This window comes from Mytilus edulis, chromosome 5, assembly GCF_963676685.1.
Source record: "Mytilus edulis chromosome 5, xbMytEdul2.2, whole genome shotgun sequence".
NCBI lineage: Eukaryota > Metazoa > Mollusca > Bivalvia > Mytilida > Mytilidae > Mytilus > Mytilus edulis.
Genome location: NC_092348.1, coordinates 90,722,087 through 90,748,610, shown reverse-complemented (window position 1 = coordinate 90,748,610; position 26,524 = coordinate 90,722,087). Strand labels below are relative to the sequence as shown.

At 30.9% G+C, this 26,524-nt stretch overlaps 1 protein-coding gene across 1 annotated transcript in view; it reads right to left on the bottom strand.

The window, feature by feature from the left end:
• Positions 1–22,531, bottom strand: part of LOC139525308 (endonuclease/exonuclease/phosphatase family domain-containing protein 1-like) — a 70,128-nt gene extending 47,597 nt beyond the window's left edge. The window contains exon 1 of the mRNA XM_071320510.1: positions 22,330–22,531. The gene's annotated coding sequence lies outside the window, so the exon portion shown is untranslated. The remainder of the gene's footprint in view (positions 1–22,329) is intronic.
• Positions 22,532–26,524: the final 3,993 nt, after the last annotated feature.

Genomic DNA, 26,524 nt, shown 5'->3' with positions numbered 1-26,524 from the left:
CCAAAGTTGTTTCATGATTATGCTAAATCTGGATTAATCTTTAAGCTTTTTTAAAGTTATAGTCCCTGAGAATTTGCTTCTCTGCTAGATATACTACTTTTAATATTTTATAGATTAAGAATAAAATATTTTCATCAAGAGAAGTCTTGTACTATTGTATAATGACAATTCTCTAAACTGACTAAATTTTAAAAATCTGATAAAATTTCTATGAGTGGTAGAACCTTTGAATACAATGTCTACCATTTCAACCATGAACAATTTTTTTTTTTTTTTTTTTTGTATTGGACTACTCAAGTGTAAAAATACAGAAATGGACAAATCAGTGGAAAAGTTTCAGTATACATGTTTCCATTGATATACTGCTTCCACAGAACATTTGGATGTTGAGCTGAATTAAAGCCATGATTGTTGTCCTTATAAGTCCAAAAAGAATGCTAACAGATGATTTTCTCTAGCTATGAAAAATCTGTCTAAAATAAAATGTTTTGATATTTCTAATTAACATTCACAACGGTTAACTTTCTAGAATATCTTGCCATGTACAGTTCCAAATTTAAAGAAACAAAAATTTGACATAATGAACAACTCTTGTATGTTGCTCTTGACAATTGTTTATATTAAAATTTATATATAATTTCAGAAATTATTTCGCTATCAGAAATACTAAAATGCAACTTGTCAAATATAGTTCTATAGTTGTATTTAAAGAAAAAACACTTGTTTGGCAATATGGAAAACACTTGTACCAACTTGCAGTATCCTTAAGTGTTCTTAGTTGTTTCAGAAATGGTTTCACTATCAAAAATGCTCATTTTATTTCTGTCTTGGTTCACCTCATCTGAATCCTATACATTCTGATATGATTCAATATATATCAACCAAACAGCTTTTGGTAGTATTTTGTGACTTCAACCCATTCATTTGGTTAACTTAGTCACTCAGAAGAATTTTGCATTTGTCCCCAGATTTGGCAAAAACAAAATTAATGTGATTTAAATAATCACATCTTTCAAAACAATATTGAATCAAAATTCAAAGTAATTGTTTAAAATAAACACATTTCAATTTTGTGTAGCATATTCTTGCATAAGATACTAACTGTATGCTATATATTTATATTATTCTGGCTGGTAATATGGAAATTGAAAAGTGAATAATTACCATCAATTCCGAGGTTAAAATCACATGCATTCGGAAAACCTCCCTGCATATAGATAATATACAACTTGACTTTGACCAGACTAGATTTTTTGTAACTTTATGCTTATAATGAGCAAAAATAAAAATAAACAGTGACATTTTAATATTTAGGTATAATATTAAGAAAATGTCTCGCATTTGATTTGATATAATCATGGAATTATCATACTATATTTTACTTCCATGTACTATTCTTAGACTATTGAAAGCTATTTGCTAACTATTAATCAGTCTTTTAAATAAATTGCTTTTCCTACATTTTGCTGTAAGATTAACTGCTTCTACACTGGTGCTAAAATTTGAGAACCAATTGAAATGTATATATATTATATGTTTATATTGGTACATCATGTGTTACTCCAAAAAAAACCTCTTCTTTTTTTCTGCATCTCGTAAAGACTGACTAAATAAAAGGTTTATATAAAGAGCTGTATAATAGATAGTTTCAAATCTTGAGAACTACTTCAATTTCCTAGACCATGTCTAGCATTTTAAATAAATCCTGCATCCACAATGCTTTAAATCTTATTTATTTATTTACCAATATTTTACTAATTTTTTTTTTTTTTACAAGATCTAAATTAATGATAATCTTGTTTCTATAAATCAGCATATTTGAGTCCTCTATACTTCAGAATTCTGAATCAATATTTAACTCTAGGAAAAACAATGTGTAGCCATTGCATAAACTGTTTGGTTCTACCAATCTCACATTAAGAATAAAACGGACCCAATGAATGAATCCTTATAGCAGAAACTTGCCCATCTGTTGGCATTGCTTAGAAAACTTAAGATGTAAATTAAGGCATAATTTTCTATCTTTAAAAGAGCATCCAAACTCCTTTTGCTTTCATGATTGGAAGATATATGTAAAATTTGACAGTGATTCCCATATAGTGAGGGTAAGATAGTCTCTTAAGTCTTACGTTATCACCTTTTTTTTTTTTTTTTTTTTTTTTTTTTTTTTTTTTTTTTTGTACTCAAAACAAAACAGAATTAGTACATATTATATTTAATAAATGCATTGGCAATGTACACTCTGAATTATGTAATCAATATATAAGCCATTACCTTGATTGAGTCTTTGTGAAATGCATCATGGCATCCCCTAAATTCTTTATTCAATAGACAATCTAATGTTTACATAAAAACATATAAAAGCCTTTGTTTCCTTACTGCCGACAAAAACAAACAATTGGTTATAGCAGTTCATACTTATAATATTCATGTTCTTCTTGTCATAAGTAAACTGACCATGAAATTTAATATAAGTAAAAAGAGTTGTCACAAGCTATCAACTGTATTTAGAACAGTGCTCCATTCTTACTGTCTCCATGTCTGTTAGAGCATTGGAGAATTATTTATCAGTAAAAAAAAATAATTAAATATTTACAGCAATTTGCTGTTCTGGAAAAATATTTCAGGCTTCTAAGAATTACTGTCCTGATTTAAACTGGACATATTTAAAAGAAGTATGTATTGGTATGCTTAAACTACAATCACATTGGTATTGTACTAGATAACAATGTATCATTTTCAGTGTCTTTAATATCTGTCTTGACTATTTCCAGACACTTGTTCAATATATTATCAATATGAGCAAATATGTTAATTGACTAAACTGTTGGTTCATCACAAAAAGCAATGTGCAACCAAATATTAGCTATGCTTGTGTTGTTTTAAAATATAATAAAAGTAGACATAATGTTCCCTGGGTGGAAGGATGTCTAGAAAAGTCAGATAGACCTGGACTTAAATTCACTAGTCTGATTCTAATTTATTTTATTTGCAACAATCATCCATGCACGTGCAATAAATAAATAGTTATGATTTAATTTTATGTAAGATATCAAATCTGTATTTTATTAGAATGAATGCAACTTACAGATTCTAAATCATGCATGTTGTTCTAGTTCCTATGTTTCCTGTATGAAACATGTCAACATTAATCAAATAGACTTGGGCAAAATCCCTATTCTATTTTAAGTCTATAGTGATCCATTGAGCACGTTTTATTTTCAATAAATATGGTTTATGTTCCCTGAATGGAAGGTTAACCAAATAAACATCATCAGTTGTGGGCAAAATCCCTATTCTGATTGTGATGTATTTATCAACTGTTAAAACAGTATCACTGTTGGTCTACGCTCCCTGTATGGAACGTTTTCCAAATAAAACAATCAGAAATGGGCAGATTCCCTTTTCTGATTGAAATTTATTGAACCAATTGAGGTTCTAGACACAATAGTGGTATACGCTCCCATACGGACGTTATCCACATTAAAATAATCAGATCTGGTCAAAATACCTATTCTGATTTAATAGTTATGTGTTTACACAGTCTCGTGTACCAGGTGTACACGTAACAGACTGCAAATTGTAAACAATCGAACCAATTGAGGTTCTAGTGACAATAGTGGTATACGCTCCCATACGGACGTTTTCCACATGAAAAACAATCAGATCTGGTCATAATACCTATTCTGATTTTAATATAGTGATGTGTTTACACAGTCTAGTGTACAGACTGCAAATTGTAAACAATCGACTTTATCCAAACTTTAAACTCGACCCGTTTCGTAGCATTGCTCTAATGCAGTTAAAAATCCGGTCAGCTGAGCGTGAAAAAAGAAATAAACATCCGTTAAAATATATATCTTTTTAAAAACGTAGCACTCACGTAACATGTCCGATTTTGACAGCTAAATTCTGCCTTTCCTCGGACCCGATTTAATGTTTGAAAATGGCGGCTAAACAAAGGTCATTTTCTATGTCGTCATATTTCCAGACTCGTAAGCTGTAAAAATGACGAAAACGTGCATATCAGAAACTTGGCAGAAGCGCTGTATTCTGATTCACATTAAATTAATCGTATATCGATATTCCGAAAACAAATAATGTCTTTTATAAAACATAAGGATTTTCAACAGTAAACTGTTAAAAATCCTTGCCGACGAGAAACATGCGTTCTCTTGAACGCAAAAATTAAAACTAAAGCTAGTGTATGTTACACAGGTGAACTATGACATAGGTGAGTACATCTCATGGATGTAATTTTTAATCACCTAGTTAATTGCGATGAGAACATGTTGTGAAAGCAAACATATTCTATATAATATAAATGTAATTTCATGGTAAGTATATTTAACCAAATTCATATAAAATGCAATCCAACTAAAATGTCAAGGACAAGGCCACTTAGAATATCCTTGGATGATTCATGGTTTGACATTTATGTTTGTGACTTTTCACGCCTCATCAGTCAAACTGTAACACAGGTGTAACAGATGTCTCTCATACCAATCATGTAAACAAGGTCTTTATATACTATCTCACAATTTGAAATATTTCATAATTTAATGTTTATACAGCAAAATTTATTTAGTAATATACATGTATGTATATATATTTTTCAATTTTTTATTTCAGGATTAAAAGTTTTTGAGAGACAACAAAGACCAAAATTCCTTGAAATTCTGTAAAAATACCATCCAAAGGAAAACAAAAATATAAAAATCTGTATACTTGTGAATCCAAATCATCAACTTTCTATTGTCACTTTTTCACATATGCAGTGCAATTTCAATGATTATTGAATGAGAATTTTAACAGCCATTTATTGGCTATATAATAATACAGTACCACCTGACCACTTATAGAAAGGAGATTATTTCAACAGTTTCAGAATCAAATTTTGAAATGCTTTTCAATTTTTGTAATTTTTCTTTTAATCAAATGTTTTGAACACAAATTGGTTTAATAAAGTTTTCTAAATACCAAAAAGAGTAATAGCAATATAAGTTATACCATTACTCAGGTAGCACCTATAGCTACCTCATATAAGCAAAATGTCAAAGGTTTCTTTCAGGTTAGCAGAAACACTCATTTCAAACAATGCAGGGAAATAGAAGAATATCTACAAGTAATAAGTAAATGGTGCCATAAAGGTACATATTACTTAAGAGCTTTTCTGTAAAGTTCTCTGTCTTAACAGTTTCCATTAACATATTAATTACCTATCAGTTACAGGTATAATGATCTGTAAACTCCCATATGTTGACTTATAGTTTGTCAAATGTGTGACAATTCTGATTATCAAAATCAATAAACATTTACCTTCTCTTTAGTAGACTGACATATACATCCATATCATGTTGAGAGTATCTCCTCAAAGGGGAAGCAACTGTCAGATGCATTATCATGAGTGTGAAACATTCAAAGATCTTTGACTTCTATTTTGTACTTGTTTGACACGGTGTAACATCGACATGTACTTTTCCAATTTCAAGAACAATATACACAGTTCACAAAGAACAACATTTCAAAGGACAACCAAAAATGAATTAGGAATGTGTCCAAGGGACACAGATGATGTCCCTGCTTACATATAATTTTATAATGAGACAAATTTAACTCAAGAAAAGTAAAAGTGATGCTACCTAAATTCGTACCTGACCTGACTTTTGTGGTTAAGGCAAACTTAAGTTAGAGAACAGTTACAGAAAATTCATCAATTTTTCCATTTGTAATGGGCATAACTCTAGAACTATAACAGTGAAGCCACCAAAATTAGAACTTAGTGTTTTGTTTGTTATTAGCATTGTGTATAAGTTTCATTAGGTAGAGGCAAACTAAAGTTAGAGAACTGAAAATTGCTACAAATCTAGGAGAAATAATGCAGGAAAACTACATCAAATTCAATATCCAAAACCATTGAGATAAAAAAATCTTGATCCTATTTTTCCCTTTTAAATTGGTCTAGTAAAAAACCTAAAAATAACAGAAAAGTTCTTGTATACAATTAAGTGTTTTCAGTGCAACTGATTAAGATTGTTTTTTATTTTATGATTGGATAAAAAAACCCACATTTTAAGTACCAATGACCTCATGAAGACCCTAGGTCTCTATCAGTTATGGTTTACCAGTTGAAAATGCATATCGCTTGAATCAAATGAAAAAGGGGGAATAACTCTCATATGGAGTCCCCATAGAGCTATGGTTCAAACGAATATTCTTATCCTTAATATGTAACGAGCAATTTGGTAAAATAAAATCTTTTACGGTTACGAAGGAGAGGTGGCCACAAGAAAAACAGTGTTTGGGGAGATAACTCTTACAACGTAATGTATTTTGTTATAATTACATTTGATATATGTTTCATTATAATACTAACTGCACATCACATGTTATTCCTCAAGCAATTGCATCACTCAATAAAACTTTTCATTCATGATAACACGTGGTCCCACAATAAAGTGCACAGATGAATTGAATAAAAAAGTTATAAAATTCGTGTTTTCATGATCCTAGCTAAAAAAAGTAATTATAAGTATTGAATGTTTCTTTTTGTAACCTCATAGGGTTGCAAAAGCATTGACCGTTTGCACATTTTTAGAATGTAGCGCTTACGCTTACGCGCTTCATACAAAAAGTACTTCGGTCAACGCTTTTACACCTCAATGAATTTACAAAAAAAAAAGCATTCAATACTTAAATGCAGTTGTAAATTTTTAAAGCAAAAAGAGTTAATACTAACTTTCACTTTTTTGGATGTTCATGTACATTTTGTATGTATTTATTTTTCTCAACTACATGAATTTTTTGGTGTATTTTTAATGATATATATGAGTAGTCAAAATAATTATTACGTCTGGCAAGGCTTTTTAAATTTTATTCTGGGACACCTTCCTATGACCACAAGGCTATGTTAATTTTTTTCTGGGACGCCTTCTTAGGAAGCCTTCCTACGAACGTCTTAGGAAGGCGTCCCAGAAAAAAATAAAATAGTCTTGTCAGACGTCATTATTATTTGGACTAATACATGAGATATTAGATATTTTTATGCATTATTTAACCAGTTGAGTCTTTTACAGGATTGTTTGTTTAATGCTGTTTAAACATTACTGAAAAAAAACACCTTAAATTTGCTAATTATTTGGCATTAAAGTTTGATTTATTGAAAGGGACTCATAGTTTTCCATTTAATTTTAATAATTGTCTAATGGTTAAAACAATAGCTTCGTTGTTTACTTTTATACACAACAACATATTCACTTTGGTTTCGTTGTTTACCTAATATTCACTATGTACTTGGTAACAGTTATTAATTAATTAAATAGAAAATATTATAATAAATATTATTGGAAGCCGAATTGACGTCAAATAGGTGCCGATTTGACTTGAAGCCAATTTAACCAGGTGCCGACTTGACTTGTACGTTTCAATTCCTCTGCGATCGTTTGCGGTATTTTCTTGAGAAAACCTATTTTCCATCATCAAAGAGAAGAAGAAACTGCTTGAAATGATTCCCGAACGCTTCGTGATTGTTAAAATAAGTTTAATTCACTCAAAAAACAATTTTAAAACTTGCGATGTTTAATTCTGTATTCTGTTTAAACAGGAAGTTTCAAAAGCACGTGTAAAAGAAGAAATTAACCGGTGAGAGTGGAAATCCGTACATAACATATATCACTATAGTACGACTTTTAAAGCAAAACAGTTTCATCCTTTTGTAAAACAGTCTTTAATATACCTATCACATTAATGTTTGAAGGGTCTTAAGCTTATTCAAACCATATAAGTCGGTATGAAACACCAAAACGGAATGATAATAACCGATTACGTTTTGTAGTTTACAAAATTCTGGACTGGTTCCTGTCAAACTACAACACTTTGTTCGACTGTAGTGGAATACAAACAGAAACCAGTTAGTTTGTAAACTGGTTCCTGGCTGATTACTACACAATGCTCATGCATAATGATAAGGAACACAAGCACATTCCAGTTTGTATTGAAATTAGTAAATACGAAACCAAGCGCGGTAGGCAGAGAAATCAGGTCGGCAGTTATGGAACAATGACTGCGTCATTTTCCAAAAAGGAGCATAACTCAAGAGAGTAAAAGTGGCGCCACCCAATTTAAAAACTTAATCTGTATTGTGTGGTAATAAGCATTGTGTGTAAGCTTCATAACATTTGGTTGAGGCTCACTTAAATCAGAGAAAGATTACAAAATGTTCAGTAATTTTTCCATTTGTAAAGGGACATAACTCTAGAACAGTTAAAATGACATCACCCAATTTAAAACTTGATCTGTATTATGTGGAAATTAGCATTGTGTGTAAGCCTCATAACATTTGGTTAAGGCAAACTAAAGTTAGGGAATGGAAACCAAACGAATGAATGGACGTACCGAATGTATGGACGTACAGATGGACAAGGGTAGAAATAGTTATCCTAATTATGCACACAGGTAGATCAAAGACATCTTGTCTCATCTCACTTGACACCACTATTAGGACTACTGTCATTGACTAATAGTAACGTACTTAAAAATGTGTCTTTATTCATTTCAAAGTTAACTAAAATATTATTATATTAAAATATTTTAATATAAAGTAAAGTAATTTTCTATATATTTCATTTCTATTTAATTGTATGTGATTGTATTTTGTAATTTACCTCTTGTTTCACATGTCAATGTGAAGGAGTGTTTTTAAAATAAACCATATTGTATTGTACATGTATTAGTGTTTTATTACATTTTTCTGATAATTGTCTTCCCCTTTACCCCCCCCCCCCCCCCCCCCCAAATCAGTTACCAATCAAATGGTAATTTTTGAAATCTCAAGAAGAGATTTTATATGAATTTATAGGGTTAAATATACTTACCATGAAATTACATTTATATTATATAGAATATGTTTGCTTTCACAACATGTTCTCATCGCAATTAACTAGGTGATTAAAAATTACATCCATGAGATGTACTCACCTATGTCATAGTTCACCTGTGTAACATACACTAGCTTTAGTTTTAATTTGTCGTTTAATTGAATAATTTCAATTAAGTGAACAAAAAACTGAATTTATTCCAGGGGTGGTGGTGGATTGTGGTAAGTATATTTAACCCTATAAATTCATATAAAATCTCTTCTTGAGATTTCAAAAATTACCATTTTATATGAATTTGGTTAAATATACTTACCATGAAATTACATTTATATTATATAGAATATTTACTGATTAACAAGCAGTATTTCATTTGGTGGAGGATAAATTCTCTCACACACATACAATTTCAACATATAAAGAATTATGTGAAATTTTTTAAAAAGTAACTCCATTAAATTTTGTAAATACGGATATTAGTAAAAACCGAAATTACTGAATTTATTATACAATGAAGCTATGCTGCATAACTATATGTATCAATGGCAAACTTTGCAGATTGTATAAATACAAGTATGCAAAATTAATAGACTTGATGTAGAGTTGTCTCAATGGCACTCACATGTATATATATACCCCATCTTTCTATATCTGATGAATAAATAATCTGCAGGTCAGTATAGAAATAATTATCTTAAAGCTCCTTCATTATGAGCTAAATGTGTTGTAATATTTATGCAACAGTAAATAAGCATTTATTTCTGAATAGGTTGTTCTTGTTGCTTGTACAAATCGACAAGAACTAATCCAACCTTAATTTCATTACTTTCCACTTTGAAGCTTAAGTTTATTTGGAAACATTATTACCTTTCTTTAACTTTCCATTGTTTTCTCTATATTAATATTATGAATAACAGATAATATATGATTGCTGTCGTCTTTTGATAACCTGATCAATATCACATCTTTCGAAATAAATTCTTTTCTACTTAATTAAAGAATTATAATCAATTAAAATATACTTTGTAAATAGGTGTCCTTAATACAATCAAAGTTTATTAAAGACTCAAACCAAAGTTGTTTCATGATTATGCTAAATCTGGATTAATCTTTAAGCTTTTTTAAAGTTATAGTCCCTGAGAATTTGCTTCTCTGCTAGATATACTACTTTTAATATTTTATAGATTAAGAATAAAATATTTTCATCAAGAGAAGTCTTGTACTATTGTATAATGACAATTCTCTAAACTGACTAAATTTTAAAAATCTGATAAAATTTCTATGAGTGGTAGAACCTTTGAATACAATGTCTACCATTTCAACCATGAACAATTTTTTTTTTTTTTTTTTTTGTATTGGACTACTCAAGTGTAAAAATACAGAAATGGACAAATCAGTGGAAAAGTTTCAGTATACATGTTTCCATTGATATACTGCTTCCACAGAACATTTGGATGTTGAGCTGAATTAAAGCCATGATTGTTGTCCTTATAAGTCCAAAAAGAATGCTAACAGATGATTTTCTCTAGCTATGAAAAATCTGTCTAAAATAAAATGTTTTGATATTTCTAATTAACATTCACAACGGTTAACTTTCTAGAATATCTTGCCATGTACAGTTCCAAATTTAAAGAAACAAAAATTTGACATAATGAACAACTCTTGTATGTTGCTCTTGACAATTGTTTATATTAAAATTTATATATAATTTCAGAAATTATTTCGCTATCAGAAATACTAAAATGCAACTTGTCAAATATAGTTCTATAGTTGTATTTAAAGAAAAAACACTTGTTTGGCAATATGGAAAACACTTGTACCAACTTGCAGTATCCTTAAGTGTTCTTAGTTGTTTCAGAAATGGTTTCACTATCAAAAATGCTCATTTTATTTCTGTCTTGGTTCACCTCATCTGAATCCTATACATTCTGATATGATTCAATATATATCAACCAAACAGCTTTTGGTAGTATTTTGTGACTTCAACCCATTCATTTGGTTAACTTAGTCACTCAGAAGAATTTTGCATTTGTCCCCAGATTTGGCAAAAACAAAATTAATGTGATTTAAATAATCACATCTTTCAAAACAATATTGAATCAAAATTCAAAGTAATTGTTTAAAATAAACACATTTCAATTTTGTGTAGCATATTCTTGCATAAGATACTAACTGTATGCTATATATTTATATTATTCTGGCTGGTAATATGGAAATTGAAAAGTGAATAATTACCATCAATTCCGAGGTTAAAATCACATGCATTCGGAAAACCTCCCTGCATATAGATAATATACAACTTGACTTTGACCAGACTAGATTTTTTGTAACTTTATGCTTATAATGAGCAAAAATAAAAATAAACAGTGACATTTTAATATTTAGGTATAATATTAAGAAAATGTCTCGCATTTGATTTGATATAATCATGGAATTATCATACTATATTTTACTTCCATGTACTATTCTTAGACTATTGAAAGCTATTTGCTAACTATTAATCAGTCTTTTAAATAAATTGCTTTTCCTACATTTTGCTGTAAGATTAACTGCTTCTACACTGGTGCTAAAATTTGAGAACCAATTGAAATGTATATATATTATATGTTTATATTGGTACATCATGTGTTACTCCAAAAAAAACCTCTTCTTTTTTTCTGCATCTCGTAAAGACTGACTAAATAAAAGGTTTATATAAAGAGCTGTATAATAGATAGTTTCAAATCTTGAGAACTACTTCAATTTCCTAGACCATGTCTAGCATTTTAAATAAATCCTGCATCCACAATGCTTTAAATCTTATTTATTTATTTACCAATATTTTACTAATTTTTTTTTTTTTTACAAGATCTAAATTAATGATAATCTTGTTTCTATAAATCAGCATATTTGAGTCCTCTATACTTCAGAATTCTGAATCAATATTTAACTCTAGGAAAAACAATGTGTAGCCATTGCATAAACTGTTTGGTTCTACCAATCTCACATTAAGAATAAAACGGACCCAATGAATGAATCCTTATAGCAGAAACTTGCCCATCTGTTGGCATTGCTTAGAAAACTTAAGATGTAAATTAAGGCATAATTTTCTATCTTTAAAAGAGCATCCAAACTCCTTTTGCTTTCATGATTGGAAGATATATGTAAAATTTGACAGTGATTCCCATATAGTGAGGGTAAGATAGTCTCTTAAGTCTTACGTTATCACCTTTTTTTTTTTTTTTTTTTTTTTTTTTTTTTTTTTTTTTTTTGTACTCAAAACAAAACAGAATTAGTACATATTATATTTAATAAATGCATTGGCAATGTACACTCTGAATTATGTAATCAATATATAAGCCATTACCTTGATTGAGTCTTTGTGAAATGCATCATGGCATCCCCTAAATTCTTTATTCAATAGACAATCTAATGTTTACATAAAAACATATAAAAGCCTTTGTTTCCTTACTGCCGACAAAAACAAACAATTGGTTATAGCAGTTCATACTTATAATATTCATGTTCTTCTTGTCATAAGTAAACTGACCATGAAATTTAATATAAGTAAAAAGAGTTGTCACAAGCTATCAACTGTATTTAGAACAGTGCTCCATTCTTACTGTCTCCATGTCTGTTAGAGCATTGGAGAATTATTTATCAGTAAAAAAAAATAATTAAATATTTACAGCAATTTGCTGTTCTGGAAAAATATTTCAGGCTTCTAAGAATTACTGTCCTGATTTAAACTGGACATATTTAAAAGAAGTATGTATTGGTATGCTTAAACTACAATCACATTGGTATTGTACTAGATAACAATGTATCATTTTCAGTGTCTTTAATATCTGTCTTGACTATTTCCAGACACTTGTTCAATATATTATCAATATGAGCAAATATGTTAATTGACTAAACTGTTGGTTCATCACAAAAAGCAATGTGCAACCAAATATTAGCTATGCTTGTGTTGTTTTAAAATATAATAAAAGTAGACATAATGTTCCCTGGGTGGAAGGATGTCTAGAAAAGTCAGATAGACCTGGACTTAAATTCACTAGTCTGATTCTAATTTATTTTATTTGCAACAATCATCCATGCACGTGCAATAAATAAATAGTTATGATTTAATTTTATGTAAGATATCAAATCTGTATTTTATTAGAATGAATGCAACTTACAGATTCTAAATCATGCATGTTGTTCTAGTTCCTATGTTTCCTGTATGAAACATGTCAACATTAATCAAATAGACTTGGGCAAAATCCCTATTCTATTTTAAGTCTATAGTGATCCATTGAGCACGTTTTATTTTCAATAAATATGGTTTATGTTCCCTGAATGGAAGGTTAACCAAATAAACATCATCAGTTGTGGGCAAAATCCCTATTCTGATTGTGATGTATTTATCAACTGTTAAAACAGTATCACTGTTGGTCTACGCTCCCTGTATGGAACGTTTTCCAAATAAAACAATCAGAAATGGGCAGATTCCCTTTTCTGATTGAAATTTATTGAACCAATTGAGGTTCTAGTCACAATAGTGGTATACGCTCCCATACGGACGTTATCCACATTAAAATAATCAGATCTGGTCAAAATACCTATTCTGATTTAATAGTTATGTGTTTACACAGTCTCGTGTACCAGGTGTACACGTAACAGACTGCAAATTGTAAACAATCGAACCAATTGAGGTTCTAGTGACAATAGTGGTATACGCTCCCATACGGACGTTTTCCACATGAAAAACAATCAGATCTGGTCATAATACCTATTCTGATTTTAATATAGTGATGTGTTTACACAGTCTAGTGTACAGACTGCAAATTGTAAACAATCGACTTTATCCAAACTTTAAACTCGACCCGTTTCGTAGCATTGCTCTAATGCAGTTAAAAATCCGGTCAGCTGAGCGTGAAAAAAGAAATAAACATCCGTTAAAATATATATCTTTTTAAAAACGTAGCACTCACGTAACATGTCCGATTTTGACAGCTAAATTCTGCCTTTCCTCGGACCCGATTTAATGTTTGAAAATGGCGGCTAAACAAAGGTCATTTTCTATGTCGTCATATTTCCAGACTCGTAAGCTGTAAAAATGACGAAAACGTGCATATCAGAAACTTGGCAGAAGCGCTGTATTCTGATTCACATTAAATTAATCGTATATCGATATTCCGAAAACAAATAATGTCTTTTATAAAACATAAGGATTTTCAACAGTAAACTGTTAAAAATCCTTGCCGACGAGAAACATGCGTTCTCTTGAACGCAAAAATTAAAACTAAAGCTAGTGTATGTTACACAGGTGAACTATGACATAGGTGAGTACATCTCATGGATGTAATTTTTAATCACCTAGTTAATTGCGATGAGAACATGTTGTGAAAGCAAACATATTCTATATAATATAAATGTAATTTCATGGTAAGTATATTTAACCAAATTCATATAAAATGCAATCCAACTAAAATGTCAAGGACAAGGCCACTTAGAATATCCTTGGATGATTCATGGTTTGACATTTATGTTTGTGACTTTTCACGCCTCATCAGTCAAACTGTAACACAGGTGTAACAGATGTCTCTCATACCAATCATGTAAACAAGGTCTTTATATACTATCTCACAATTTGAAATATTTCATAATTTAATGTTTATACAGCAAAATTTATTTAGTAATATACATATATATTTTTCAATTTTTATTTCAGGATTTAAAGTTTTTGAGAGACACGAAAGACCAAAATTCCTTGAAATACTGTAAAAACACCATCCGAAGGAAAACAAAAATATATAAATCTGTATACTTTTTCACATATGCATGTGCAGTACAATTTCAATGATTAATTGAATGAGAATTTTAACAGCCATTTTTTAGCTATATAATAATACAGTACCACCTGACCACAGGAGATTATTTCAACAGTTTCAGGATCAAATTTTGAAACGCTTTTCAATTTTTGTAATTGCACCTATAGCTACCTCATATAAGCAAAAGTGATAATTCAGAGTCAAAGGTTTCTTTCAGGTTAGCAGAAACATTCATTTCAAACAATGCAGGGAATTAGAAGAATATCTACAAGTAATAAGTAAATGGTGCCATAAAGGTACATATTACTTAAGAGCTTTTCTGTACATAAAGTTCTCTGTCTTAACAGTTTCCATTAACATTAATTACCTATCAGTTACAGGTATAATAATCTGTAAACTCCCATATGTTGACTTATAGTTTGTCAAATGTGTGACAATTCTGATAATCAAAATCAATAAACATTTAACTTCTCTTTAGTAGACTGACATATACATCCATATCATGTTGAGAGTATCTCCTCAAAGGGGAAGCAACTGTCAGATGCATTATCATGAGTATGAAACATTCAAAGATCTTTGACTTCTATTTTGTACTTTTCCTGACACTGTGTAACACATGGTCTTGCATAAAAATCGACATGTACTTTTCCAATTTCGAGAACAATATACACAGTTCACAAAGAACAACATTTCAAAGGACAACCAAAAATGAATTAGTAATGTGTCCAAGGGACACAGATGATGTCCCTGCTTGCATATAATTTTATAATGAGACAAAATTAACTCAAGAAAAGTAAAAGTGATGCTACCTAAATTCGTACCTGACCTGACTTTTGTGGTAACGGCAAACTTAAGTTAGAGAACAGTTACAGAAAATTCAGCAATTTTTCCATTTGTAATGGGCATAACTCTAGAAATATAACAGTGAAGCCACCAAAATTAGAACTTAGTGTTTTGTTTGTTATTAGCATTGTGTATATATAAGTTACATTAGGTAGAGGCAAACTAAAGTTAGAGAACTGAAACCAATAATGGGATATATGGACATAGACATACATGAAATACAAATCTGCTGAAATAAATTGCTACAAATCTAGAAGAAATAACGCAGGAAAACTACATCAAATTTAATATCCAAAACCATTGAGATAAAAAAAATCTTGATCCTATTTTTCCCTTTTGAATTGGTCTAGAAAACTAGAGGCTCTAAGCCTGTGTCCCTACCCTTGGTCTATGTGAATATTAAACAAAGGACGCAGATAGATTCATGACACAATTGTGTTTTGATGATGGTGATGTGTTTGTACATCTTACTTTACTGAACATTCTTGCTGCTTACAATTATCTCTATCTATAATGAACTTGGCCCAGTAGTTTCAGTGGAAAAATGATAGTAAAAATTTACAAATTTTATGAAAATTGTTAAAAATTGACTACAAAGGGAAAAAAAATAACTCCTTAGGGGGTCAATTGTCCATTTTGGTCATGTTGACTTATTTTTAGGTCTTACTTTGCTGTACATTATTGCTGTTTACAGTTTATCTCTATCTATAATAATATTCAAAATAATAAGAAACCAGATGCTCCGCAGGGCACAGCTTTATACGACTGCAATGGTTGAACCCTGAACGGTTGGGGCAAGTATGGACACAACATTCAAGCTGGATACAGCTCTAAATTTGGATTGTGATTAAATAGTTGACACAGCATAGGTTTCTGACACAGAATGAATGTGGTCTAATGAACTTAAATTCTTTTTTTTTGCCTTTGAGCAATTCACTATGCTGTTGAATATTAATCCTCTCAAAAAAATGTTTGAAGAAATTTTCTTTTTATTTATGAAATCTGAAATGAGAAAAATTTCCCCCCCCCCCCCCCCCAATTTTTTTTTCACATTCCCCCTTTCCCTTTTTCAAAAACTGATCTCAATTCAAATTTCTAATGGAGTTTGCAACAATAACTACTCATTTAAATACATCATAAAATATTAAAATGTAACAAAAGGTGCTTGTTATCACTGAATGGTAAAGATTGTTTTAATTTATCAGTTGGTAGTAAAAGTGAATATACATTGTATATTGTATAAAACAATGATTTAAGTTGACTCAACTACTATTCTGGACAAAGAAAGATAACTCCAATCAATTGAAAATTTCTTGCTATTGCACAATATTGTGCAATTAGATATTTCTGGCTATTGCGCAATACTGTGCAATTAAAAATATTTGCTATTGCACAATACTGTGCAATTGAAGATTTCTTGCTATTGCACAATACTGAGCAATTGAAAATTTCTTGCTATTGCACAATACTGTGCAATTCAAGATTTCTTGCTATTGCTGAATACTGTGTAATTGAAAATTTCTTGCTATTGCACAATACTTAATATAATAATTTTGGATCCTGATTTGAACCAACTTGAAAACTGGGCCCATAAACAAAAATCTAAGTACATGTTTAGATTCAGCATATCAAAAAAGCCCAAGAATTCAATTTTTGTTAAAATCAAATTTAGTTTAATTTTGGACCCTTTGGACTTTAATGTAGACCAATTTGAAAACGGGACCAAAAATTAAGAATCTACATACACAGTTAGATTTGGCATATCAAAGAACCCCAATTATTCAACTTTTGATGAAATCAAACAAAGTTTAATTTTGGACCCCGATTTGGACCAACTTGAAAACTGGGCCAAAAATCAAATATCTAAGTACATTTTTAGATTCAACATATTAAAGAACCCCAAGGATTCAATTTTTGTTAAAATCAAACTAAGTTTAATTTTGGACCCTTTGGACCTTCATGTAGACCAATTTGAAAGCGGGACCAAAAATTAAGAATCTACATACACAGTTAGATTTAGCATATCAAAGAACCCCAATTATTCAATTTTTGATGAAATCAAACAAAGTTCAATTTTGGACCCTTTGGGCCCCTTATTCCTAAACTGTTGGGACCAAAACTCCCAAAATCAAACCCAACCTTGCTTTTATGGTCATAAACCTTGTGTTTAAATTTCACTGATTTCTATTTACTTATACTAAAGTTATTGTGCGTAAACCAAGAATAATGCTTATTTGGGCCCTTTTTTGGCCCCTAATTCCTAAACTGTTGGAACCAAAACTCCCAAAATCAATCCCAACCTTCCTTTTGTGGTCATAAACCTTGTGTCAAAATTTCATAGATTTCTATTTACTTAAACTAAAGTTATAGTGCGAAAACTAAAAGTATTCGGACGACGACGCCAACGTGATAGCAATATACGACGAAAAATTTAAATTTTTGCGGTCGTATAAAAAGTGCAAAATTTCCTTAAAATTACTAATTCAGGGGAAGCAACCTAACAACGGGTTGTCCAATCCATCTGAAAATTTCAGGGATATAGATCTTGACCTGATTAACAATTTAACCACGTCAGATTTGATCTCAATGCTTTGGTTTTTTAGTTATAAGCCAAAAACTGCATATTACCCCCTATGTTCTATTTTTAGCCGTGGCGGCCATCTTGGTTGGATGGCCCGGACACATTTTAAAAACTAGATACCCAAAAGATGATTGTGGCCAAGTTTGGATAAATTTGGCCCAGTAGTTTCAGAGGAGAAGATTTTTGTAAAAGATAACTAAGATTTACAAAAATGGTTAAAAATTGACTATAAAGGGCAATAACTCCTAAAGGGGTCAACTGACCATTTCGGTCATGTTGACTTATTTGTAAATCCTAATTTGCTGAACATTATTGCTGTTTACAGTTTATCTCTATCTATAATAATATTCAAGATAATAATAACCAAAAACAGCAAAATTTCCTTAAAATTACCAATTCAGGGGCAGCAACCCAACAATGGGTTGTCCAATTCACCTGAAAATTTCAGGGCAGATAGATCTTGACCTGATAAACAATTTGACACAAGTCAGAATTGCTCTAAATGCTTTGGTTTTTGAGTTATAACTATAAGCCAAAAACTGCATTTTACCCCTATGTTCCATTTTTGCCCATGGTGGCCATCTTGGTTGGTTGGTCGGGTCACTGGACACAATTTTTAAACAAAATACCCCAATGATGATTGTGGCCAAGTTTGGGTTAATTTGGCCCAGTAGTTTCAGAGGAGAATTTTTTGTAAAAGTTAAAAGACGACGGACGCCGGACAACGATGGACGCCAAGTGATGAGAAAAGCTCACTCAGGTGAGCTAAAAAAATCTTAAAAAAATAACAGAAAAGTTTTTGTATACAATTAAGTGTATTCAGTGCAACGAACCTTATGATTGGATAAAAAAAACCACAATGATTCATTGATTGAAAGATAGTAGTTATAGTACCTTGATACAGATACCAATGGAAATGACAAGTCATATGAACAAAAGAGTACAATGAGTTTAAGACAGCAACCAAACAACAAAAATACCAATTAATAGTTAGCCATACCTGACATGTCAAATTTTCCTTCTTACTTAACATGTTTAAAAAAATGTTAAAATTCCTAATAAAAAGCTTCAATCACTTATTACTAAAATTTGAAAGTAAAAAGTTTAAAAAGATTTATAAAATTCCAAAAATCTTATCACAATAAAAGGAATATTTTAAGACACTTACCACAGAAAAATTTGAGAAATTGCTAACAAACATCAATGGATCTATAGCTATCAACAACTAATATTTACCTCTGACGGAATGACAACTGTTGAATCATATGCATAAGTAATCGCAAGTCAATGACCTTATAATTTGAATGATATAACTTGAACAACTCCTAAATAACACATTCAATTTACATCAAAATCTAATCAAATGTTCACACTAAATGTTATTTAATGAATGTTGATGCATATAATTTTTCGTGATCCTTGTGTGAAAATGAAATCATGTAGACCTGCACAACATATGTGAACATGTTTCGATGCACATGGTCATATACCATGATTTACATTTAGAACCAGAGGCTATGTACTGGCGTTAACATTTCTAAAAAATATCTAATTGGGAACATTGATACATGTACATATACTTTGTAAACTCATTTTATAAAGTCAAAGTTTGTACAAATACCTGAAATATTATTTCCTTAAATTATTACATCACAATCACATGTCTTTCTATTTCTTTAAACTATTTTTCTTTTCTTCCTGATGTTCTTTTGTGTTCAAATTAATAATTTCCTGATCATTTGAAAGTAATCTTATCAACAATATTAATTTAAAATTGTTTATATTATGTAAATATATATATATATATATTTTATTTTCATTTATCAGAAAACTCAAAAGATTTGTATCTGATACATGTATGTTAACACTTTCTATAAATATCTAAAGGAAAAGTTTGGCCTCGACCATCACTTCAAGTGACATTAATTGTCAAAATGCACATCTAATTCATTAAACTGGATCATGTTTATGCTATATACATAGTACATGTACATGTACAGTAATCCTCCTGCAAACCCACAATAAACAATGGCTTGTTTGACAAAAGTGACGAAAACATGATAAGCAAACACAATAAAAGAGAAGTTGGGTATACATCATTATTTTACAGACATTAAATATATATAAGACATTACCCCTTAATACAAATAACCAAAAATCATGTGGCCTTTTATAATAGAGAGTATCAAACAGTTACAAATCTCCCTGCGTCCCTCTAAGAATCAGTTTAAATACAACTTTACCAAAACAAAAGATTATATATACCTTGCTATAAAGAAATTCTTGTTATGAAACTTCCCTTTACACTGTACAGGTACATAAATATAAATGTACAATCTATCAAAAGTATATTTTAAACTCATTTCCTGTTGGATTCTCCTAAGATTGTCTATATGAATTATCTGAGAATAAATAGCAGGTTTTTCCTTCTCAAAATTCTATTGAAATACTTCTTAATCTTTGAAGTTTTAATAATTTATCATTTGAAACAAATTATCATTATCTGGTCATGCCATTAATATGGTGAAAGCAATGTCATTGTGGACACATTTTTAGAAAATAAATTAGATATTTTTGTTTCATTTAGTGATTCATTTTTTTTTTATTGTAAATACAGAGCAACACTGACTGCCAAACAGTAAAATATTAGGTCAAGGTTTTGACCAAATGTGGATGCATATAAATTTATAAATCGGATGCTGCCAAATTATTTTCTCTCTTTCCCAAAGGTTTTAATACCACATGAATACAGAATTATCAGATGGGCGAAGTTCATATTTTTATACCTCTGTCAACCTAATTAGGATCTTATTTAAATTGATTAAAATTTGTATTACAATTACGATTGGCAAAGTTTCTGTTTGACTCTCAGGTTTTGTCAAGTATTGGACTTTGAATATCTTATAATTATTATAACAAGAGGATTAAAATAAGATACTTTCATACAAATAATTATATACATTATATATATATATATATACGATTGCTTCAAGTGTCAATTATTTTAAGTGGGGAAATAAAAGCTTACAAATGTATTACTTCATAAATATTAGAATTAAAATATAACACTTTTGGAAAATTTGTACATTTTCCCTTTGATCCTGCAGTATTTTTTTTTATTGAGGATAGGGTACTTGAAAATTATTATGCAATGACATGATGATGTCCTCAATAACAATGCAGCAAAGTCACTTTGTATGTGTCCATCCGGTTCAATTTATCAATGAATTATACTGCATGTGATATATCACTCCCATTCATTCATACAACAAAAAACAAACAAAAATATGACAATATGTTCGTTTTAATCTATTATATACCCCAAGAAACACATCTTTCAGACAATTTCCTGAAATCATAAAAATAAATAGTGGGATCACTTTTTTCTATAATTTTTAAAAAGATATATATATATCATGTAAAATTTGCATGTAAGTGTAAATGTGTAAAAAATTGAGAATGGAAATGCAGAATGTCAGAGAGAAAAAAAACTTGACCAAAGAGAAGAAAACAGCTGAAGGCCACCAATGACTCTTCAACACAGTGTGATAATCCAGAACCCAGAGGTGGTCCCCAGCTGGCTCCTACATATTGTAAATAAACATGATAAAACTGTGTATATCCTGTCAATAACGTCATGCTTGTTTTAAAAAAAATGAAAACTATAATATCAAAGAAATATGCAATTCAAAGAAAAATATTATTGGTCAAACTTTAAATAAATAAGATACCATTGTAACTCATATTACATTTTTATATATAAAAAAAAGATACAACTTTACAATACTATAAAATAATGATCTATTCTTTATTGTTTGGCAGATTAAGTTTTTACACATCATCCATGCACTATGGACAATGATTGATTTAGGCAGCAACCATTTGATTTTCTGGGGGGGGCTATGGTTTTTTTTGGAAAAAAAAGTTTGTTTCCAATTTTTGGAGAAAAAAATAATTTGTTTTTGATTCTGAGAAAAAAAAATTGTTTGTTTCACCCTCAGCTGCCACTATATGTAATGCTAAAATTGAAAGAAAAAAATTGTTTTCGACTTGTCGCGAAAAAAATAGATTGTTTTTCGCTGCAGGCGGAAAAAAAAATTTGTCCAGAAAAAAAAACCATAGCCCCCCCCCAGAAAATCAAATGGTTGCTGCCTTAGTTTCAATGCAATGAAAACCTATGGAGATAATGGTCCAAACGCGTAATTTGCCGTTAAAGATATTTAATAAGATAACTTACTTGTCGAATCTTTACCAGTCTTCAGATTCACGGACCTACTGTTTCTTTAATTTGCTTGAAGCATATGAAATAGTCCACTTGATTGGAATAAATAATAAATCTGTTTTGTAAATGAAACACAGTTCAGCATCAATGGCAATGCATTGTCCGCCCCTTTCAACTACCTTGACCTTTTTATAGGCGCTTGTCCGATCTCTTTCTCGGATACGTTTTACTATAATTTTGGCATTTACTAAAACACGGAATAAATATGTGGATTGCAGCCCCTTAGAAGTTTTATTGAGATTACTATATGATATCGGATATGTGTAATGATATAAATTGAACATTGGTACCAATACCAGATTCTATCAAATACCACATTTATTGCAATAAACCCATACAGATAAAAAAAAATACATTTTCATGGTTCAGTGACCACTTGAAAAAAAAGTCCAGATTTTTTGTGATGTTGAATTCTCTATTATTATAAGTAATATGATAACTATATTTGATATGTGCGTACCTTGCAAGGTCCTCATGTCTGTCAGACAGTTTTCACTTCGGACCTCGACCTCATTTCATGGATAAGTGAACAAGGTTAAGTTTTGGTGGTCAAGTCCACATCTCAGATACTATAAGTAATAGGGCTAGTATATTCGGTGTATGGAAGACTGTAAGGTTTATATATCCAACTGGTAGGTGTCATCTGACATTGACCTCATTTTCATGGTTCAGTGGTTATAGTTAAATTTTTGTGTTTTGGTCTGTTTTTCAGTCATACTATATGCAATAGGTCTACTATATTTGTTGTATAGAATGATTGTAAGGTGTACATGTTTAGCGGGCAGATGCCATGTGACCTTGACCTCATTTTCATGGTTCAGTGGTCAAAGTTAAGTTTTTGAGTTTTGGTCTTTTTATCTAATACTATATGCCATAGGTCAACTATATTTGGTGTATGATACTATTTTATGATCTTTATGTCAGTTGTGCAGGTTTTATTTGACCTTGACCTCATTTTCACCGTTCATTGCACAGTGTTAAGTTTTTGTGTTTTAATTGGTCTATTTTAATAAACTATAAGTAATAGGTCAACTATATTATATGTTGTATAGAAGCATTGTTAGCTGTACATGTCTGCCTGGCATGGTTTTTCTTACCTTGACCTCATTTTCAAGGTTCATTGGTCTTTGTTTAGTTATCTTGGTTAATGTTAAGTTTATGTGACAGTTGTAATAAAGTTTTATACTTAGGACTATCGACATAATATCAATGATTAGTATAGAAGGCAGGGCCGTAACTACATTGAGGTAAATGAGGCAAATGCCTCATGTTGGAAATTTCAAAAAAAAAAAAAAAAAAAAAAACGGAACAAAAGGTTGTCTTCATATCAAATTGTTTTCACGGAAAGTGTCTTGCAAGACGCAAGTTCTATTTACTCTCAGATGTCGCCCTTGCATGTTTATCGCGGTCCATGTTTCTATTTTATTTTTAGTTTTCATAGTTGATGGTCTATTGTTTTAACTTCTGTGTCCCGGGTTAGTCTTTTGTTCATTTATTGTCCTACTTTATGACTATTTAGATATAGGAAGATGTGGTGTGAGTGCCAATGAGACAACTCTCCATCCGAATAGTCTGAGTGTTGATTTTCATTTGTAAACGTGTGGTTTTGCAATGTTGCATGTCAACCAATGTCCAGACATTGTACGAAAAAATATTTTAAGAATATTTACGATGCTACTGGACACAAAAAAGTATGGTCGTTTCTGCATGGAGAATTGAACTTGATATCAAAGAATACAAAACTGGCTCTTTTTGTTGTAGATAAAACTAGATAGCTGGCATAGTTCAAATTAAAGTAAGATCACCAATTTCTCACACGTATCAAATCATCTATAAAAACATCAATGTATTGCCATATGATCTTTTACATTAAAGGGTTAAACTTGCATTAAGTCGTGTTCAGACCCTTTAACAGAAAATAAAAGAAGATGGAGTAAATGTGCACGGGACCTAATTTCACACAAAATTAATGCATAGAAAAACTACAAATGATTAATGGTCAAAGTTTTTATTCTTGTTCTTCATCTTGATAGTTTCTGGAGGGTCTTCAACAATAAAAGAATCATTAATACCGTAAAACAAGGTCAAGATGATCCTTAGTGTCGACTTAAGCAGTACTAGTACTTAAAGTATACTACTGCACTGTCAATATATATAAATCTAGTCACCAAAAAAACACACCAAAGTCTAAGAACAATACGAGACAAAGAACAGACAGACAGATGCGATTTTAATGATTGTGAGAATTACTATTTTTGCTTTATCCTTCATATCGGTCTACTTTTAATGTTGTCCCCGTAAAACCCGTAAAAGTCTTAAATTACAATGAATCAATGTTTTTGCTTTGAGACCAGAATATTGTCAAAAAAGCGCTAAAAATAAATTGCGTTTCAATGTAAGAAAGAGTCCGGGACACACTCAGAATGAACGATTTTGCTTTATTTTTCTTAGAACTTCTGGGGGCCTTGAGCGGTCCCCAGACCCCTCGCCAAAATTTTTTGAATGAATATATTTTGCCTCACTATTAAAAGAGGCTAGTTACGGCCCTGGAAGGCGAGACATTTCAGCGTGTGACCTCTTGTTTTCATTACTATTGAACATACCTTTATTACTTACAATAATATATACCATCAAGGATTTCCTTGATACCTTGTACATGTTTGCATTTTTGTTTTTCAACAATTTTTTGATAATGGTTTTATATGAAGTCCAGAAGATTCCAGGGAAGAGTGCACATGCTGAATGTCTTGCTTGCTTTTTTTTTATATCATAATTTAAGGTCAAAGGTCAGATGAATCCTACAAGACAGACATGTACATCTGTAATCATTCCCAACAGCAAATATAGCTGATCTATTGTTTATAGTACTTGCCACTTGCTAAACTACTAATGAACCATGAAAATAAATGAATCCAACAAGACATTTAACAGTTACACCTTTCTACCATCCATACACCAAATATAGTGACCCTAGGCTATTAGGTAGCAACCATTTGATTTTCGGGGGGGGGGGGGGAGGGGGGGGGGCTATGGATTTTTTTTCTGGACAAACTTTTTTTTCACGACACGTCGAAAACAATTTTTTTCTTTCAATTTTAGCATTACATATAGTGGCAGCTGAGGGGGAAACAAAACATTTGTTTTTCTCAGAATCAAAAACAAATTATTTTTTCTCTAAAAACTGGAAACAAACTTTTTTCCCAGAAAATCAAATGGTTGCTGCCTTATATGTATTTTAGGAATATACCAAACCATAAAATCTATACATTTTTCAATGTACCATTGAATTAAGATCAAGGTCAGATGAGACCAGTTAATTAGACTTTGATCTTTTGCTTATAGTCAGAGGCGGATTTAGGGGGGGGCAGGGTGCCCGGGCCCCCCTTTTTGGGAAAAAATTTGGTTGCTTATATAGGGAATCACTGAAGCGTGACTGGAGCAGGCCCCCTCTTAGGCAGTCAGTGGGCACCACTTTCTGGATCCGCCATTGATAGTACAAGACAGACTGACAAGTTGAACCCCGCCAGATCGTTTATGTATGTGTCCGTCCCTAGTCATGAGCCTGTAATTTAGTGGTTGTCATTGGTTGATGCTACATACTTGTTTTTTTTTTTGTTCATAAATTAGGCCTTAAGTTTTCTTATTTGAATTGTTTTACATTAGTCATTTCAGGGCCTTTTATAGCCGACTATAAGGAATGGGCTTTGCGCATTGTTGAAGGCCATAAGGTGACCTATTGTTGTTAATTTCTGTGTCATTTGCTCTCTTGTGGAGAGTTGTCTCATTGACAATCATACCACATCTTCTTTTTTATATCAATGAAATGAGGTCAAGGTCAGGTGAATCCTGTCAGAAATATGACAGTTTTCCATTTGATTGGTATGTTTGATCATCAGTAATTGCCATTTGATAGGGGACCTTTTGTTCTGAATTTTCCTTGGGAGGTCGGTATTTTTTTTATTGTACTTTTTACAGACATTGAGATCTTTCAAGGATCCATATACAAAAATAATGTTTCCCTATTAATCATAATAAGTGAGTACCGTATTTCAGCTGACAAAAAAAACTTTAAATTTTTTTTCAAGCAGTCATTGAACCATGCAAATGAGGTCAAGTACAATGAACATATAACTGACAGAAAAAAAGTTCC